This window comes from Lactuca virosa, chromosome 7 (assembly GCF_052849685.1).
Source record: "Lactuca virosa cultivar CGN04683 chromosome 7, Lactuca_virosa_CGN04683_v6, whole genome shotgun sequence".
NCBI classification, from domain to species: Eukaryota; Viridiplantae; Streptophyta; class Magnoliopsida; order Asterales; family Asteraceae; genus Lactuca; species Lactuca virosa.
In genome coordinates, this window is record NC_136432.1 from 111,525,150 (window position 1) to 111,544,684 (window position 19,535).

Below are 19,535 nucleotides of genomic sequence, written 5' to 3' on the forward strand. Positions count from 1 at the left end.
CAGTACTACCAGTTAGTGAAAAAGAGCAGACTTATTTATATTTTTATTTGTTTAATTCGTGCACGACAGCGGTTTTAACAAATTGGCGCCGTTGTCGGGAACACGATAAACACTAATAGTTTTATGCCAAGATCTTCACGTACATGTGATCTAATTTTTGATCCAGAGATTGAGAAGACTGCTGGGAAGCTAATGAAGGAAGCAAAACTTCGGAAGCAGCAAATAGGAACCTCATCCTCCTCCCCACATCACACTATAAAACACCCACACCACAAGGCACTCCCTTGTGGAACGAACCTGAAGCCTTATTTCAACCTTTTCCAAAAGCACCACCTACCTCACCCGTTAACATCCCCTTCATCATCTTCAGAAGAACCCGGACCCACAGACTCGTCTAAGACCTAAACAGAAACCATCATGAGCCAAAATGGAGACGATGCTGAAAAGACTCTTCGCGAGTGGGCAACACAAGAGGTTACCTAGCAACCTCTGTGTATCACCTTTCCAGAAGCTCAGAACTTCTAGCTCAAATCCGGTTTAGTCCATCTGCTGCCCCCGTTACGAGGCCTTGAGAATGAAGATCCTCATAAATTTCTCAAGGAATTCCTTCTCGTCTGTTCTGAAATGAAACCCCATGCAGTTACTGAAGACCAGATCAAACTAAGGGGATTCCCATTCTCTGTTCAAGATGCAGCAAAGGAGTGGTTATATGACCTCCCGTCTGGTTCAATAACAAGCTGGAATGAACTCGCCAAACTTTTTCTAGAGAAATACTTTCCTAAGGCGAAAGTGTCAAACCTGCGCAGAGAGATTCTTGGTATCAAGCAAGGCAAAAGAAAGGCTCTCCACACTTATTGGGAGTGGTTCAAGAAGCTGCTGGTCTGATGCCCTCAACATGGCATTAGTGATTGTCAGCTATACCACTGTTTCTGCGAAGGTTTGATACCCATGGAGAGGCGACTTATAAATACATCAAGTGGAGGGTCACTTTTAGACATGACACCAACAGAGATCAGGGCATTGATTGAAAAGTTGGCAAATGAATCAAAGCATTCAGCAACTGAAGAAGAGTGGTACCCGGACCAGCCAAGAGGAGTCAAAGAAATAAGTAATGCCCACCTGGAATCCGAGATTTCGGAATTAACAAAGGTTGTCCTTCTGTTAACAAAAGAAAAAGGTATTAAACCAAAAGTCAAACCTTGTGGGATCTGCTGCAAAACTGGGCACCAAACAGATATGTGCCTACTACTTCAAGAAGACACTGAAGCTGTTCAAGCTATGGGAGGATTTTAGCAAAGGCCATTTGACCAGCATCGCAACAACCAAGCTTGGGGAGGACCTCAAAATAACAATTTACAGCCAAGGCCTCATCAGAACTTTCAGCAAAGAAATCAATATCAGGCTCCACTTGGATTTCAACAATCTTTCCAGCAAAATCAGCACCAAAGAAACTTTCAACAACCAATTGTTCAGTCACAAGCTAGTAGTTCCAGCATGTCTTTGGAATACATTGTTAAAAGCCTTTCTACCAGTACCTAAGCTTTTCATAATGAAACCAAGTCTAGCATCAAAAATCTTGAACAGCGGGTACCGCAACTCGCGAACTCTATGAGCAAATTAGTAGCACAAACGCAACGAAAATTCCCATCTCAAACTGAGAAAAACCCGAAGCACAATGCTTGTGTTGTCACTCTCAGAATTGGTAAAAACTACATAGAACCAGTTGAGAAAGAAGATGAGGAAGAAGAGATCGTGGTTGAGCAAGAATATGAGGCAACTGAAAGAGGTGCAGAAAAAAGATAGACCTGCTGAAGCTGAGGTAAAAATTACTCCTCCTCCTTTTCCCTCAAGACTGAAAAACACGAAAAAAGAAAAGGAAGACAAATGTTGGATTAGTGTCTAATCCCGTAACTATATTTGGTAAGTATTTGACCCGGTTGTGCATGGTCCTTTTGGGTTGCCTTCACCAAAGCAACATGATAGGATGATTTATGAATAAAGAGGTTATTATGATTTATTAATATGTTATATGAATAATATATTAAAGGAGAAATCATATAGTTAAGTAATATTGGACAATAATTAATTAAGAATTAATTATGTGGCAAAAAGAGATTTATTAAATAAAGGGACTGGAACTGTCAACTGTGTGATAGTTGATTTGGGCTGAGAATCCTTATGGAATTAAGGGGTGGATGAAATTAGAGTGGGAGCCCATCTAAATTTCGTCCAAGGCCTTTATTCTGGAAGGTTCTGTGGACTGCTTAAGGCCTAAGCTATCCAATTAGGGTTTTGACTGAAACCCTAGCAACACAAGTATAAATAGACCCCTTAGGCTTCAGAAATCGGCTAACCTTATTCCTAAGAGTACTAGAGTCGATTTCTATAGCCTCCAACCTCTCTCCAAGATCATCCTTTTGCTTGTGGTGTTTGTAAGCCATTAGAGGAATGACATTTGTGACTCTAAGCTCAAAGGACAAAAAGATTCAAGCTTTGAAGAAGAGGTAGTCATCTAGATCTGTTTTGTTAAGTTAATTTCGAATTATATACACTAGATCTAGGGTTTGTAAGTATTGGATGAATTGCATGTACAATAGAGAAACCTAGATCCAAGCATTAGGGTTTGCATGAGCACATAGGATGTTCTTTTGGCTCAAACCCATCAGTGGTATTAGAGCTTTGTTTGGTTTCTATTGTATTGATGACTTGTTTGTTCATTCATGCTTTAAAATCATTTTTTGGGCTTTCTGTCTGATGAACTTGACGAGTTCCATTGAGAACTCGACGAGTTGGATGAACTCGACGAGTTCCAATGAGAACTCGACGAGTTTAGCTGTCAGGCAGAGAGATTTTCGGGATTTCCTGCTGTTTTGCTTAAGGATAATTACCTAAATCGTTTTTTACTAATAAAATTCGAATTTTATTACTGTTTTATGATTATCCGTACCAAATCAAAAGATAATTACCAATTGTTTGAATAATAAATTCCTTATTTGATAATATTTGATTATTTGAATTAATTGTTGAATTATCTTGTAAATAAAATTGATTAGGTTAAATTTAGATAATCATTAAATTAAATGTTTAATTTAAATTATTTGCTATTTGATCATTTATGTTTTGAAAAGTTCAAAACTTGCCCTCAAGTTTTGAAATTTAAATTTTCATTAAAAGTTTAATTTAAACTATTTAAATTTCAAACCCTAGAATTTTACAAGTTTAAAATTCAACCTTATACTTTATAATATTATGAGATTAATATATATATATATATATATATATATATATATATATATATATATATATATATATGTGTGTGTGTGTGTGTGTGTGTATAACTTAAATGCTAGTCTTACCGTTAGTAGGTCTCATTCACGAAGCCGATCTATAAGGGAGGGTATAAGGTTATGGCTTATAAAATGGTCGTTTAATGGGTGTCCACTCTCACCCACCGCTTCCTTGATTGGTGGAGGGTCGTTAGCCGAACGGGTAGGATAGGGCAAACCCTTTTCTCATTAAAAGTATAATGAAATTGTAAAAGTAACTAAATGTTTTTCAAAATTCCCATTCTTAGTTACTTTAGGCAAAAGTGAATTGATGCAATTCCATAAAATTACACTTTGTACCCTTGCTAAGACGTTAGTGGAGCGTGTGTGGTTAACCGGCACACTAATTGGGTTCTAAGCAAAGGTGGCAAAGGGTGACTCATTGTTTGTCATAGTTTGATGGAGCGTGTGTGGTTAACCGGCACATCGAATAGGTGACTGTAACAATGAGGGCACCATGTACATTTGCATGGTTATTCACACCCGCTTTGTGATTCTCGGCATCCCAGTCAAAAACTTGAGGGGCATATCGAGATTTAAACATGCCATTGAAAAGTTCAATGAATCTCAAAAAATCTAGGAATTTTTAATACATTTAAAACTTAGATTTAATTTGTTTTTCATGGTGGAAATTAATGAATCGTCATTCACTTACCTTCAAATTATTTACTTGTTAGATTACGGCATCCCTCTTCTAATTTGTAAATAATGTTGTTGTATCCTAGCCCTAATTTCTCATTTAGGTGTTTAATTGGGGATTCATTTCTAATCAAACTTTGTTCTTTGTTCTTTTCAGATGTCGAACGTCAACAACAATGCTTTTGGTTCAACTTCCTCTGGCTCGTTCTCACTCATGAACTTGTGTGGGAGAGTGATCTTTGACGGGTCCAATTTCAATGATTGGATCTGCAACATTCGAATGGTCACTCGTTACGAAGACAAAGAGTATGTCCTCGATGAGAAACTAAAGGAGATTGACATCAACACTGCCTCTGCTGAAGAGATCGTGGCCTTTGAGGCCCATGAGCGTGATTCCACGAAAGTCCATTACATCATGCTGGCGACTATGACTGCAGAACTCCAGATGTCCTAAGAGGACATGTACCCCTATCAAATGGCTCCTCTTCTAGTGGAACCAAGGTTGGTTCTGCTAAACCCAACTCGAACCCCAAGGAGGCAGAGTGCCACCATTACCATGAAATAGGGCATTGGAAACGAAGCTGCCCAAAATATCTGCAAGATATCAAGGATGGAAAGATCAAGCCGTCCTACGCAGGTATTTACACTATTAAATCTAATGATTCATCACATGCTATTTCTTGGGTTCTTGATACAGGATGTGGTTTTCACATTTGTTCTGATTTGTAGGCCTAAGAAGAAATAAGGATGTGGAGCATGGGAATATAAATTTGATCATGGGGAACAGAAGATCGTCGCCTGTCACCAAGATCGGAGTTTACTCTTTAATGCTCAGTAGTGGATTAGGATTAGATTTAAATAATTGTTGCTATTCGCCAGATATGGCAAGAAACATCATTTCATTTCATGGTTTGTATAGACAGGGTTTTAGATATTCATTTGATAATGAAAAGGGTTCTATTAATGCATATCTTAATGGTGTTTTCTATTTTGAAGCATTGCCTTGTAATTGAATATATGAAACTGTGATGGTTGTAGACAATTTAGGAAATGATGTGTTTTGTATTGATTCTTCCAATGATTTGGATAAAGCATGCTTGTGGCATTGTCGTCTTGGACATGTTAACAAGAAACGCATAGCCCAACTCCAAAAGGATGGTGTAACATCCCGTTTAGAATATATCGATTAAATAATAATCCCGGAACCCCGAGAAGTGATTCTTATTATTATCTTATATTATTATAGTCCAAAAATCAAATAATAATTAGTGGGATATTGGTTTCGGGGAGCCAATGATATAATTTTGATTTTCGAGGGTTAAAGTGTAAATTCGGGACTTATTTTGAAAGGGATTTCAGAAGTAAGGGCTGATTGGTAAGATTTCGGATTTAATTTGTAAGTATTTTCAGAAGGAGGGTTTAATTGGTAAATTAGGGATTTATTCTGAAAGAGATAACACAAGGAGGGACCAATTGTGTTATTATGGGAAAAGTTTGTGGAACCGGGTATTTAACCTTTCTACCTGTCACCTTCTAAACCCTAACCCTAATACCCTCCTTCCAGCGTCCGTCACCACCCCAAACTCTCTCTTGCCTCTCCGATCGGTCGAAGCCCCAACCACCGGAGCGGCCACCTTGTACTCAACCTAATGTCGGGAAACGTGGCTGCGTGCGTTACTGCCATTGTTGCTCGTTAGGTCACCCCTCAGCCTTCGTCGCCGCCATGGAAGCTTTCATCAGCCACCTTGCGAACCTCCAGCCGTCACCATTTTCGGGGACGAGAACTGATGAGGTGAACCACCGGGATTGCTGCTTTGTGGCACTGAAATGGTGAAAACATAGCCGCCGCTGCCTTTTTTTTCGTTGAAGATCAAGCCGTCGTCGGAGGTCATCTTCTGCCACCGTGAAATGGTGGCAGAGCTCATGAAGTCATGAAGCGGATACGTTGTTTGACTGTGGCAGGGAAGAAACACCGGCGTGGGCGGCTGCCAAACACCATGACCGCCGTTAGCCACTGTTGCCGCCCGTTTTCCTTCGCCGTTGCCGCTGCCTTACGCCACCAAGTGGGTGGTCGGATTCCTTTCACGAGCAAGACAGTGTGGGTGTGTTATTTCATGTATGTAGGGTTTGTATGGCTGGAATCCAAGAGAACAGTCATCACCACCACCGTGAGGTGGTGGCTGCCACCTTCGACCACCGACTGCCGCCATGGGGCGGCTGTGTATCTATAATTAGTGTGAGTGTTACTGTGTGTGTATGTGTTTGTGTTTTTCTATGGATTTAGGTGTGTTAGTGTGTGTGGGTTATTTGTTTTTTAGCATTGTAATTATAACAAAAACTGAAATAATGAAGAGAAAAACCCAAACCACCATCGTAGAGTGGTGGTTGCCGCCTCCTGCCGCCACCGGCCGCTGTGTCGGGTGGCGGTGTGCTTTGATTGCGTTTGGACCTCGTTTGGGGGATGTTTGGACAATGTGGGACCAATGAAACCCTAGTGGGCCCAATGGAACCCTAATGGGCCAATAAGGCCCAATGTGACCTAAAAGCCCAACCAATGGACTAATGGGCTAGTATTGGGTTGGATAACCCTAATTAGGGTTTGGAAAACCCTAAGGGCATAAAACCCTAATTGTGGGAATCGTTTGGGACACACACGAGAATTAATTATTAATACTAAAATAATAATTAATAATCATTGACAAACTAGCTCAAGGCAATAATGGACTTAATGGATTAAGTCCTTAATGGATTAAGTCCTTAATGGATTAAGTAAGAAACACTTAAGCCCTAATCTCACTCGGGCCTTGAATTGGGCCTTCCTATTGGTCTTTGGCGATTGGACTATTGGTGGGCCATCCAAGAACAAGTTAATGGACCAAAGTAATTAGATGGGCTTTAGGATAAGGCCAATGTGAGGACTTGGGCCCAATTTGTAAAATTGGGCCATAGATGGGCCATAATTGAGCCTTTATGACTATGTGATAATGGGCCATGGGAATTGGATTGGAATAATCGGATGGGCCTTAAGGAAAGACCATGTAGAGGTCTGGGCCCAATTTGGAAAATTGGGCCATATGTTGGGCTTTGGCCCATTATTTTACTTTTGGGCTTTTGTAGTGTGAGTTGGACCTCGGGCTTGGAACCCAATTATTAATTGGGTATTGTTTGATGTTGACAGTTCGGGAATCTGTCAACCAGCAGTTGGAGATTTATCTGCGGGACTTCAGCAATGCCAGGTGAGTTATCCTCACTATACTCAAGGGTCTAAGGCACCAAGGCTGGTCCTTTGAATTGTTATTGGTTATGTTATGCTAGTATGATCTGTTAGATCGATATCCTAGAGGGTAGGATGATAGTATGTGATATGTGGTATGACATGTTAGTTAGATATCCTAGAGGGTAGGATATGATATTATATGTTATGTGGTATGATCCGGTAGATCAGTTTGTTGTCTATAGACTGTTATGTGATTATCTGTTATATGTGCACATGTTTGTTTGGCGGTTGAGGCTTATCTGCTTTGTGCGAAAGCCAATAGACCTGGGCATTCCAACCTGTTGGTTGTGGGCCGTGAGTATTCCATCCCGAGGATGATTGGACTCATAGTATGTGGGCATTCCAACCTGTTGTTTGTGGGCGTGGGGTATTCCAACCTGATGGTTGATTGGACCCATAGTGTGTTGGCATTCCAACCTTTGGTTGAGGGCCTGGGGTATTCCAACATGATGGTTGATTGGACCCATACTGTGTTGGCATTCCAACCTGTTGGTTGAGGGTCTGGGGTATTCCAACCTGATGGTTGATTGGACCCATAGTATGTTGTTTATGATTATGTGTGTATTGTTGTGGGTATGGGTATTTTGGGGGAACTCACTAAGCTTTCGGGCTTACAGTTTCAGTTTATTGTTTCAGGTACATTAGGGGATCGTGGCAAGGCAAAGGCGTGATCGTACAGCTCCTCACTTTTTATGACTTTGTTTCTGGAATACTCTGATATGATACATTTTGAAAACAAGTTTTGTAATGATTAATGGTTTTTGAAATGTTTTAAAAGTTTTAAATTGGCTTGAATTTTATGGGTGTTACAAGTTGGTATCAGAGCCTTGTTTTGAGTGAATTGGAGGAACACTCGTGTGAATCCAGTCTCAAATCAAGGAAAGGATTTTAAAATGATTTTTAAATGGTTTTCAAAATAAGTAAAGGAGGATGCAGGGTCTACGATCAGCCGGAGCCAGTAAGTAGACCCCAAAATACCATACAGTTATTTGATTATGTGATATGTCAGAATAGCATGCTAGTGCTAGGCTAGGGATCTTTAGGAATTGCATGATAGAATTGCCTGATTACATGATGCCTGCTAGCCTAGGGTTTCCTTTATATGAGATTAACATCATTACTGTAGTTGCTTAGTGTATGCATCACGGTTATACATAATTAAGATCTTATAGCCTGAGAATGTTTGATTTGGCCTTATGTTCTATTCTTGTTTGATTGGGAGCTTAGGGTAGGATTGGATATTTGAAAGTCTATAGGGTCCAACGTTATGTATGGCTAGCATACACTAGTGTTGTAGGGTTGGTGGAAGTTTCATTGATGGGTGGGTAGTGAGAGGCCGCGAGGCCAGTTATGATATATTCAACATTCCTCTAGGAGTGAGGATTGACCGCTCGCCATGTTTACGTATATTGTCAAGGTGTGGTGGTGATACTTGAGACAAATATGGGTAGGTGTGGAAGGTAGTAGGGGCCCATACTACTTAAAGCACAGGATCTATACGCGTAGCAAGGAAGTCACAACCCCTAGGGTTGGGTTGGGAGTTGGTTCCCTGTCTCTATATGGGTTATCAGTGATCCTTCTGGTGTTTTACCAGAATGGTGGTTATGAGACGTCTTGTGATCGGATCCAGGTTAGGATCGGGAGCTGGCAGTCAGGATAGGCCAGCATTGTCAGAGGACCATGTCAGTGAGATCATCCGGGAGGAAGTGATCGAATTTGTCTGGGGACAGTTTCTGGGGTTATTTCAATCTATTAAGACCGCCATGGTTGAGTATTTCGACGAGCGCTATGCAGCCATTGCCGAGACGGTTGTCACGGCAGCTATATCAGCTGTAACGACGGCAAGGGGAAGAGCTGGTCGAGCTTTTCAATACCGGGACTTGTTACTAGGACATATTCTGACGAGCAGAGGGCTGCAGTTACTTGTGATCAGGGAGATGTTCTGTACTTGTTACATTCTGCGGGTTAAGCGGGAGAGTCTAGCACATGCGTTTCTAGATTTGAGGCTTCGGGGGTTTTGCTCGACGCCGGAATGTGAGTCGCGGGGACTCCGGAAAGGAGTAATGATTATGTTCAGCTGGAGTTATGCAGCTGGAATTAGAATGGTTAATTGATAGGATTGGAATGTTTTTTTCTAGGGCAAGGAATGTGCCCTTTCAGTTTACGAGCTCGAAGGATTGAGTAGGCTTGTGACCCCAAGATCAGGTTGTATTCTAGCTCGGGGTTAGTTGGTCGCCGGGATTGGTGACAGTAGTTTAGCGCTGGTAAGCGCGGGTGGGTCGTTGTGGCATAAGTATTTTGGAGGTCCATTTCGCCTTGGATCTCTTGTATCGGGCAGTAAGGATTGATTGTGCGATCTATTGCACTTTCGGGATTGGAGACCATGTCATGGGAGCTGTTGTAGCCTGGTTTAGGGCAAAGGTTGTTTCAACTACTGCAGTTTAGATGTAGATGATTGAGTTGGTGAGTGAGTCAGGGTGCGAGGCCCTGAATGATATGAGTTCTAGAGTCGAGAGCGGGAGGATTGGTGGAACACTTTGGGAAGAAGGGTATTATGTGGGAGGTCTGCGGACAGGGTCCCACAGGATGGTTATTCACCATTATCAGGATTCAGTAGTTCAGTAACCGTTATTGGTTAGCGGAGGAAAACGCCAAGGGAAGTAACTCGTTGCTAAGATGTTAGTTGGAGCATCTATCTTTTGGACTTCAAGATTTGAGTGTGGGATCATTCAAGAATTAGGGACTGTCGGTTTCACTGGGATTCAGGAAGTGTTCAGCTAGTTCTTAGAAGTGTGTGATCACTTACGGTTGGCTAGTAAAGGAGTACTAGTTGGGAAGGTCTGGTTGTCATCAGACCGATCGTTGGAAAGTGAGAAGGATTGGGAATTCTCAAATTTTCATGTATTGTGAAGACCTAGTTGAATCTAAGTGGGAGAATCATCCCGGAGTGCAGAAGCAGGATAGGTTTTGAAACTGGGATAAGTTTCGCATCGTTTTCAGGTTGGAAGACAACCCTAGTGGCTGCTTGGTTTGAGTGTTGTGTGAGTTGGGAGTTCGGTAAAACTCCCCAGCATATGAATCGCGTCTTCTCGGTGCTTGATAGCAGGACTTAGGGAAATCAGGCTGGGATTATATCCATGAATTAAGTTCAGTGGTGTGTTAGGTCGACCACGTGTTCGACCGGTATAGGAAGTGTTGTAAGACTGTGGGGGTAGCCGTAGAATTTACTAGCGATCGATAGTATGGAAGGTGTTGTAAGACTGCGGGGGTAGTCATAGCATTCACTAGCAATCAGTTAGTATGGGAAGTGTTGTAAGACTACGGGGGTAGCTGTAGCATTCACTAGCGATCAAGTAGTATGGAAATAGTCGTAAGATTGTGGGAGTAGTCGTAGCATTCACAAGGTTAGCAAATAGTGCTAGAGTGATGTAAGTCTGTGGGTGTAGCCACAACATTTGCTACGTTGGTAAATAGTATGAGCGTGTTGCTAGGACGCGGAAGGGGCAGTAGTAACCACCGGTTTGGGTGTAGCAGTGAGGATATGAAAATCCACGGATTGGTTTATGGGTTTCCCAGAGGGATTAGACCTGATTAAGCCAATGGTAAGACTGTAGGAACGTCACTACAATTATGAGATCAAGGAAGCAATGGATTGCTTAAGGTTGCTTGTGATATAAGTCTACCGTTGGTTAGGTAGCAATCACTTTTAGCCTTGGATTTGATGACGTCAGGATTTGACGCATTGATCCGATCGGTTGGATCAGGAGTTTGTTAGAGTTGCAGTGGCATGATAACTAGTGGCAACTAGTTCCAGGGAAGAAATTCGTTCGGAAGTCGTGTGAGGTAACTATGTGGGAGACCTTTAGCTCCGCGACTAGGCCGGAACCCGGTATTTCAGATGAGTGTTACTCGGTTGTGGCGAATCAGATGATTTTTGGATGAGATGCAAGGATAGGTCCTTGGATTTCAAGTTATGGGTTAGACCCGAGTTATATATATAGTGGTATTCCAATCTAGGGTATTCCATCATGAGGATGACCGGACCCTACGATTGAGTGGACCTGACGTGTTTGGTATTCCAACCCGAGGGTTGATTGGACCAAACATGTGTGTGATACGAGGGTATTCCATCCTAGGGATGACTGGACCCGTCGTAGGCATGCCTGGTATTCCAGCCCGAGGCTGATTGGACCAGGTATTAGTGTTGTGCTTATGAGCCAGTTATTATATGTATGTGGTTCGGGAACTAAAGGAAACATTTTCTTATTGATCCAAAGGTGTTCATCTCCCAGTTTACATCCTGTTGTTCATTATACCACTAGGAATTGGTTATCAGAACGAGTTTCTCTTGAAGGAGTACCTAATCTCTTGTTAAGAAGAGAATTACAGGTATCAGTGTGGGATCTGTGATTCTATTTTCGGGTGGAGACCTCAGGTTATTAGCATTCGAGTAACCAGTTGGGAGCTAAGAGCAATAAATTCAACAATAATGATTCAGTATGGGCAATTTTTCAGGAAGCTGGTCCATCCTGAGACTGCAGATTTCGGCTTGAGTAAGGTGATCATATTGCGAGGAATTCGTGTATCATCAGGTTTCAGAACCCTGCGAGGGTTGGATGTGGTTGCCTTGGAATGGCTGGGGTATGCTTGTAATAGTAGCCATGAGGTTCAAGTTGACTGGTGTGTAAGGGATGATGAGAAACGATTTCGAGGACGAAATCAAATTTAAGTGGGGGAGAATTGTAACATCTCGTTTAAAATATAGAGATTAAATAAAAATATCGGAACCCCGAGAAGTGATTCTTATTATTATCTTATATTATTATAGTCCAAAAATCAAATAATAATTAGTGGGATATTGGTTTCGGGGAGCTAATGATATAATTTTGATTTTCGAGGGTTAAAGTGTAAATTCGGGACTTATTTTGAAAGGGATTTCAGAAGTAAGGGCTGATTGGTAAGATTTCGGATTTAATTTCTAAGTATTTTCCGAAGGAGGGTTTAATTGGTAAATTAGGGATTTATTCTGAAAGAGATAACACAAGTAACTGGAGGTATGGTCTCAGTAGTCGCCCCCGTATCAGATACGTTGACTCTTACTGGCGGTTCGGGGATAGTGGTGGAAGTTGATTGTGAAATAATAGGAGGAGGGATTGGAGTGGTAGAAATAGGTATGGTACTAACTGGTGGTGGTGGTGGTGGAATAGAAGTTGTTGTTGGAGATGTGGTAGGTGGGGGAATAGGAGCAACCGAAATTGGAACAGTTGTTTTTGGTGGAGATGGAGGAGGTGTTGGAACCTTATCCTTAAGAGGTTCGGTTAGAGTTGGAGATCGAGGAGGGGTGTTACCTCTCGGTGATTCATGATGCTCTTCTTCATCCTCCCCATCATTGTCTGAACTGGAAGGAGAAGGACTCTTGGATTTCTTCGCCATCTTCTTGATCTTCTTGGGCTTAGAAGAATCTCCTTTTGCAGACTTTCGCTTCCTAGACTTGGAAGGCTTAGACGAATCATCATCGGTTGTTCCTTTCTTTGTAGTTGCCCTTTTTCCTCTGTTTGCAGGTTTCTCCACAGCATCCAAGGCAGCCTTCTGTTCAGGAGATAGTACTCTCGGTTCCTTGGGAGGAATCTTGCGATAATCAGCCATGACCTTACTGTCGGCTGAGACACACCTGTACATTGTCTCCGGTATAGAGCCATTGTGAGGGAACTTTGTAGGATCGGAGAAGATAATCTTCTTTGTGTGAAAAGTAGCCACAGACACGACTAGGGCATCCTTCATTACCGGAATCTGCAAAGTATCAATCGCCCTTCGTGTAATGAGAGTCCAGAATCGACCACACGAAATTTCAGAGTACCTCGTTGAAGTTTTGAGGCTTTGCACCACTTGTGACCAGATAATCGACCCATAGTCGAGATTTATACCATTGTAAAGACCGTATAGAAGGGTCAGAAAACCCTTGCTGGTACCATCAGACCCAGCACTCCTCTCCGCCAAACTCTTGATGAGAAGAGTAAGCAATCCATTCCATTGGGGTGGTAAGCATCATTTCTTAACCTTTGTAACCGTGGTAAGCACATCAGTGTAGCCCATCTCGTAGAGCATCGAGAACAGTTGAGTAGTGGTGATGAAGTCCGGTGAGATCACAGACGAATCCACAACAAGTTGTAACAGTGAACAAAATCTCCCTTTTGAAATCGAAGCCTTGTGAGAGAAGATTTGGAAGTAGATCCTCTATTTGTTCTTGCCATATGAAGCAGTAGTGTAAACCTGCGATAGGAGTGACATTGGGACGGATTCCACCTGTGTTAGTGCTAGAACCAGAGGTGAATACTTCAAACACTCAACCACTTGTACCATATACTAATCGTACAGAAAAGGATTGAGATGAATGATCATGTTCTGGTTTGGCTTGATCGAGAGCAATGTGGACGAAGCAGTTTGATCGTGAGCCGATGAAGAAGTCGCCATTGTGGAGTGAAGGAAGAAGATGAACAGTTGCAAATCACCTTGTATATTGAGAGAATTTTGTTGCTGGTAAAAGAGACAAATGTAATTAGAAACCCTTTATATACCGTTGCCAGGAGAGAGAAAAAAAATTATCATGATAATGACGCGGTCACTGAAACGTCGCCTGAAAAAGCGCGATGTGACAGGTTGGTTTCTCCCAGGTATACGTCAGCACGCGTGGGTATCGGAACCATTCAAATTCACGCGCCCAAAAGCTTATCCTCAATTCGTCGTTTGAAATTCAGCTTCACTCCAAAATTTAGGATAACCCCTGTTGCTCCAAAAGGTAAACGAACCAACAGCAACCAGAATGTTGGAAAATAAAAATTTTCGTGCAATAGTGTGACAAAAGATAAAGAAATAAAGCAAAATGTGTATAGGATGTGAGTGATGTCGAATAGAAGACATAAAGCAGATGATTCCGGGCAAGATTTGCTTCCTTCAAGGTCAAGAGAGACTTGAAGTGCTTGCGTGGTTTCCCGAGAAAATACGATCGAGTGCTTGTAAAGAAACACCGAAAGGCTTCTTTTAGTTAATCGGCTAAGGGTGGCTTAGCTTCAACCGAACGTCGATTCTTAACATAAGACCGAACGTTGGAAGAACTACTTGTGAGACCAATGTGGTCTGTTGAACAAGTAGGTTGGATATAATTTATAGTGACTAAAGATATTATGAAAATCTCAAAAACAAAAACAAACTGGATCTTTTTGGGTAGAAATGCCTTGGTGTTAGACAATTTCATAAAAGACCACTCAAAATAAAATGAGATTTCATTAGGTAACCAGTAAAATCCTGAATACAATGATTCACCGTCAATTCTTTGTTGGCGTTGGATTGTGGGTTTCACTCAGCACGTGGTGTACGTATCTAAGATCACAAACACAGATTTTATGCAACTATAAACCTCAGTGGTAAAGACCGAGAGTCTCAAGGGTTGCAATTGTGAACCGAAAGTTGATGGAGAAAGTAAGAAGGGTGGTTAAAGAACCGAAAGTACCTCTGCTATATACACATGACAAAGCAGAAAACTCTTAACTCATTTGAGAAGAGTAAGGTAGCTCTTGACTTGAGATGATTTCAACAGCCTGATTGGGAAGAAACGATAGGTATAGATCGAATCATTAACGCCTTGCTTTTAGTCTTAGAGGCTTCGATCGACATGCAACAGCATGCTTCTAGGGACCCTTAACTAGTTCAGATGTAGAGAATCATACCTGCCTTAGCTCCAAATTCTGTTGCACTGATATACTTGGGACCTAATTAAAAGAACAAGCAAACAAACACACCACACAAACAAAACAAACAAACAAACAAAAAAAATCGTTTAGAAAAATATTTTTGGACTTTTGAGATTTTCTGAAAAATAATAAAAATAGAAAGAGAAAATATTTTTGGATTTTCAAGTTTTCTGAAAAATAATAAAAACCGAAAAATAAATTTACACAAAACAATCTTTAAAAAAAATTAAGAAAACACTTAAAAGAATAAACAAAGTGTACAACCGAAACCAAATCTTAAAAGAATGAAGCGAAATAAGCCGAACGTTCGGTTCATTTCGGTTCCTTCAAATTCCGGAGCCGAAATAGACCGAGCGTTCGGTTCATTTCGGTTCCCAAAAATTATGGAGCCGAAATAGACCGAGCGTTCGGTTCATTTCGGTTCCCAAAAAATCCAGAACCGAAATAGACCGAGCGTTCGCTCTATTTCGCTTGTCTAATTTTTAGAGAGAGATTTGAGGATTCGGTACCGACTCTGCTTCCATCATTCCCAAACCTTGTAATATTTTATTGAAGCTTGCTTCCGGTAAGGCTTTAGTGAATATGTCAGCCAGTTGATCAGAGGACCGAACGAAATGTACTTCCACGTTCCCATCTTCTACATGGTCCTTGATGAAATGATATCTAAGTGCAATATGCTTAGTCTTTGAGTGTTGCACTGGATTGTGACATATTCTTATCGCACTTTCTGAGTCACAATAGAGAGGAATCTTCTTCATGCTTAGCCCATAGTCTCTTAGTTGGCTTTGTATCCATATTACTTGAGAGGTACAGGATGCTGCAGCTATGTACTCAGCTTCGGCTGTGGAAAGTGACACACATGTTTGCTTCTTGGACTGCCAGCTAACAAGTTTACCGTCAAGGAATTGGCATCCACCAGTTGTGCTCTTTCGGTCCAGACCACATCCTCCAAGATCAGCATCAGAAAAAGCTTGAATAAAAAATCCAGATCTAGCAGGGTACCAAAGACCGAGAGACGAGGTTCGCTTCAGGTAACGGAAAATATTTTTCACTGCCACCATGTGAGGTTCTCTTGGATTAGCTTGAAACCTGGCACAATAACAAACAGAAAACATAATGTCCGGTCTACTAGCTGTTAGATACATAAGGGACCCTATCAGTTGACGATATAGTGTTATGTCAACAGCAGGTTTTTCCAGAGAAGGTGTTAACTTAGTGCCAAATTCCATAGGAACCTTCACTTTCGAATCTCCCATCATATCAAACTTTGCCAACAAGTTCTTTGTGTAGGCCTCCTGGTTGATGAAGATACCTTCTGGTCCCTGTCCAATATTCAAACCAAGGAAAAAATTAATCGGACCCATTGCGCTCATTTCAAATTTAGTCTCCATCAACTTCCTGAATTCAGCCGTTAAGCTAGGATTCGTGGAGCCGAAGATGATATCATCGACATAAATATGAACTATCATTAGATGTTCGCCTTCTTTCTTTCGGAAGAAGGTTGGGTCAACCGAACCTTGCTTAAATTTCGACATTTTCAGAAAGCGAGTTAAATTTCATACCAGGCCCTCGGTGCTTGCTTCAAACCATATATAGCTTTATCCAGCACATAGCAATGATCAGGGAATTTCTCGTTCACGAACCTAGGTGGTTGCTCAACATACACCGTTTCTTCTAGTTCTCCATTCAAGAAAGCGCATTTTACATCCATTTGGAAAACTTCGAAGTTTTTATGAGCAACATATGCCAAAAAAATCCTGACTGATTCCAACCTTGCTACAGGAGCGAAGGTTTCCACATAATCTATCCCTTCCTCTTGGCAATATCCTTTCACCACCAACCGAGCCTTGTTTCGAATAACGTTCCCCTCTTTGTCCAATTTATTCCTGAAGACCCATTTCAAGCCGACCACTGAAGCATCCTTTGGTGTGGGAATCAGCCTCCAAACTCAATTTCGTTCGAACTCATGGAGCTCATCTTGCATTTCTTGAACCCAATCAGAATGATCAAGTGCAACATTAACTGTTTTCGGTTCGACTTTGGAGACAAACGAATTAAACATACAAAATTCAACATTAGAGAATAATGCAGTTTGTTTCGCTTTCAATTGAGAACGTGTTAGAACTTTCTCAGATGATTCACCAATTATTTGTGTTTTTGGATGGTCCTTAGTCCATTTCGTTAAAGGAGGATAATTAGGATCATAAGCTGGATCCAACTCTGCGTTTACTTCTTCTTCAAGCTCTGATTGATCACCTTCGTCAGTTGTGTTCTCTTTCTCCCCCTCAAATGGCGAAGTGTATCCCTTGTCAGGTTCAGAGTTTTCCTCTTCTGTGGGAGTTGGATTCTCCCCCTCGATTGGACTACCATTGGGTGGTGTTGGAGTTGGATTCTCCCCCTCGGCTGGACCTTTACGGGTTGGGGATTGTGTTGGCTTCTCCCCCTCGAAAGACATTTCGGTTGTCTTTTGTGCAGATGAACTCTCCCCCTTGAACATTGAGCTGTTGTTTGGAGAGTCGGTTGAGGGTTGACCACCAGTCGGTTTAGGAGGTTCATTTGCCATCTCTTTTGCAGCTTCATCTATGATCTTTTTGAGATTGTCGATTTTGTTGTCTGCTGCTTTCGCCTCTGAGTGTGCAGCTTTCTCAGGTTCATCAAATAGTCGAATGTACTCTTCAAACAAGTTGGATATAGGAACCGAGACTTGTCCTGATTCAGGAAATATTTCCCCCAATGCACTTTCACTCCTTTGAACTTTCTTCATGTAATTATCGTCAAAGGTCACATAATATGTTTCTTCAATTCGTTTGGAGCGTTTGTTCAAAACTCTGTATGCCTTTGAAGTGAGTGAATAACCAAGAAAAATTCCCTCATCTGCCTTGACGTCAAACTTGTTTCGGTTCTCTTTTAAATTAAAGATGAAACACCTTGAACCGAACACGTGGAAAAATTTGACGTTGGGCTTTCGATTGTTCAAAATCTCATATGGAGTGATTGAGAATCTTTTGTTGAGCAAGGATCGGTTCTGAGTGTAGCACGCGGTTGCAACTGCATCAGCCCAGAAGTATAGCGGTAGAGAAGTGAAGCTTAGCATGGTTCTGGCTGCCTCACATAACGAACGGTTTCGTCTTTTAACAATTCCATTCTGCTGTGGAGTATAGGGGGCCGAAAAGTTGTGAGATATCCCCTTGTCAGCCAGAAAATCCTCAAAATCTTTATTCTTGAATTCCAGCCCTTTGTCGCTTCTGATATTCCTCACTATCTTTCGTAGCTGCACTTCCACTTGCTTGATGAACGTCTTCAACTTGGGAGTTGCATCGGATTTCTGTTTAAGAAAGAAAACCCAGGTGAAGCGTGAAAAATCATCTACTATGACAAGAATGAACTTACTACCACCGAAGCTTTCGATAGCCGAAGGTCCACATAAGTCAATGTGCAGAAGTTCAAGAGCTTCAACAATCTTTGTATTGATTCGTGTAGGATGGCTCTTTCTGCTTTGTTTGCCCATCTCACACGCTGCACACAGATGTTCCTTATCAAACTTGAGAAGAGGAAGGCCTCGAACGTGATCACCAAGTACCAGCTTATTAATGTCTTTGAAGTTTAGGTGCGATAGACGTCGATGCCATAACCAGCTTTCATCAGTGTTCGCCTTTGATAGCAGGCATGTCGCTGGTTTTCCTTTAATTGGGTTGAGATTTAAAGGATACATCTCTCCCTTGCGTTCAGACTTCAACAGAACCTTTTTAGATTGCTTCTCAATTATTTCTGAGCCCTCATCATCGAATGAAACCTTCAATCCTGTTCCCACAACTAATTGTTATACACTGATGAGGTTATGCTGCAACCCTTCCACATAAGCTACTTTTCAAATCGAGAAGTCTCCGTTGGTTATCATGCCATATCCTTTGATTGTTCCATACGAGTTATTGCCATACTTCACACATCCACCATCCTTTAGGGACCGAAACTCCCTCAGCTCTTCCTTCCTTCCTGTCATGTGACGCGAGCAGCCACTGTCTATATACCATTCATCATCGAACTGCTCGTCACTTATCACCTGCAAATTCAAGCAGATTTAGGAACCCAAAGTTTCATGGGTCCTGGTGAGTCTTTCACAGAAAAAGGAATTGCAGTAGAAATATCAACCAAATAAGTTCTTTTTATTAGAGTGGATTGATCTTTTCTTTTGATGGTGTACACCTTGATTTTAGTTTTATCTTGTTTAACTTTTGGTGTATTAGATGGTGTGTTGTTAGATGGTTGTGGTGTTTTCTTTTGAATCCTAGGGTTAGCTGACTTTTTCTTATTATCAAAATCAAAATCAAGCTTTCCCTTTCCTTTGATGTCCTTCACTGAATTTGATTTTCTTTAGGAGTTGGAAGGACCGAAACTAGACTTGGGACCGAAAGTAGACGTTTGGTTTTTAGCCTTGACGTTTGGACAGAAACTAGACATTCGGTTCTGCGCGCTAGTTTTGGAACCGAAAGTAGACGTTCGGTTCTGAGCTTTGGAATAGTAGGAATTTGGACTGAAATTTTCTTT